Below are 1,692 nucleotides of genomic sequence, written 5' to 3'. Positions count from 1 at the left end.
CCGGATCAAACCGAAATGATTTTATTAAACAGGTCGGGTTGGGCCGGGTCAACCCGACCAGTTTGATAGGCTTAATCTCACTAATCAATAAATTTTATATTGGATGAAGACACGTCTTCTAGATATGAAAAACTTATAAGGTTACATATTTATTTTTTATACAAAAACTTGAAAAAACAACATTATTTAATTTGTTCAAAGAATAATCAAGAAATGAAGGACATTATTTAATTTGTTCGAAGAATAATCAAGAAATAACTTTCACGAGTAACTTATAAGAGTAGGTAGTTTAATATAATTCCCAATATATGAAAGGTTACATATATTTAGTTTTCTCTCACAAACTTAGAAATATGATGGGCTATTAGCTAGTGATAAAGCGCCACAAATGAATATTCCAATGTGTTCATTAACGTGTGATCTAGATCATCCTAGAGGACAAATGAATATTATACGACGTATTCCTCTTGCTCAAGATTGTTTAATTTGTTCGAATAATATATAGTCACGAAATAACCTTCACTAATAACTTATATTAGTATGAAACATGAAATATAATATTTTTTAACTTGCTCAAAATAAAATCGTGAAAATAACCTTCATTAGTAACATACTAGGTTACACATTTATTTTTCTAATAAAAACATGCATGGAAACACAATATTATTTGACTTGATAAAAGGATAGTTATGAAACATCCTTCACTAGTAACCTATTAGAGTAGATTGGTAGTTTTCTAATACATAAAAAACTTATAAGGTTACCTTTTTTTTTTTTTTTAACACAAACATGAAAACACAATATTATTTGACTTGCTCGAAGGCTAGTTTCAAAATAACCTTCATCAGTAACAACACTTGATAAACTTCACCACATGGAACAATCCTAATATCCACTTCCATCGTCATTAGTATAAGTGAAAGCACAAGTTTTACATAAAATTCCATCACTGCAATCACTATATGAATTGCAACTTCGATAACAAGTCATTTTGATAACAATTGGAAGAAGTGATTTTACTTTCATCTCTGCAACATCAATTGGTAAGTCTCTCAAAGCCATCACTTTAGGACGCCAAGAGAGATTAACTGCACATCCATCCATCCAATCCATCCAGTCCATCCATCCATCCAATCATCCAGTCCAATCATCCATCCATCCATCCATATATATCTATCTATCTATCCATCCATCCATCCATCCATATATATCTATCTATCTATCTATCTATCTATCCATCCATCCATCCATCCATATATATATATATATATATATATATATATATCCATATATATCTATCTATCTATCCATCCATCCATCCATCCATCCATATATATATATCCATATCTATCTATCTATCTATCTATCTATCTATCTATCTATCTATCTATCTATCTATCTATCTATCTATCCATTCATCCATCCATCTATCTATCCATCTAACTATCCATCCATCCATCCATCCATCCATCGATCTATCCATCCATCCATCGATCCATCGATCTGTCCCTCCATCTATCGATCCATCGATCCATCCATCGATTCATCGATCTATCGATCCATCCATTGATCCATCTATCCATCCATCCATTAATCGATCTATCAATCTATCCACCCATCCATCTATCCATCCATCTATCTATCTATCCATCCATCCATCCATCTATCTATCCATCCATTTATCCATCTATC

Source organism: Capsicum annuum, chromosome 4 (assembly GCF_002878395.1).
Source record: "Capsicum annuum cultivar UCD-10X-F1 chromosome 4, UCD10Xv1.1, whole genome shotgun sequence".
NCBI classification, from domain to species: domain Eukaryota; kingdom Viridiplantae; phylum Streptophyta; class Magnoliopsida; order Solanales; family Solanaceae; genus Capsicum; species Capsicum annuum.
The sequence above is the reverse complement of the archived record's forward strand: the minus strand, read 5'-3'. Positions refer to the sequence as shown.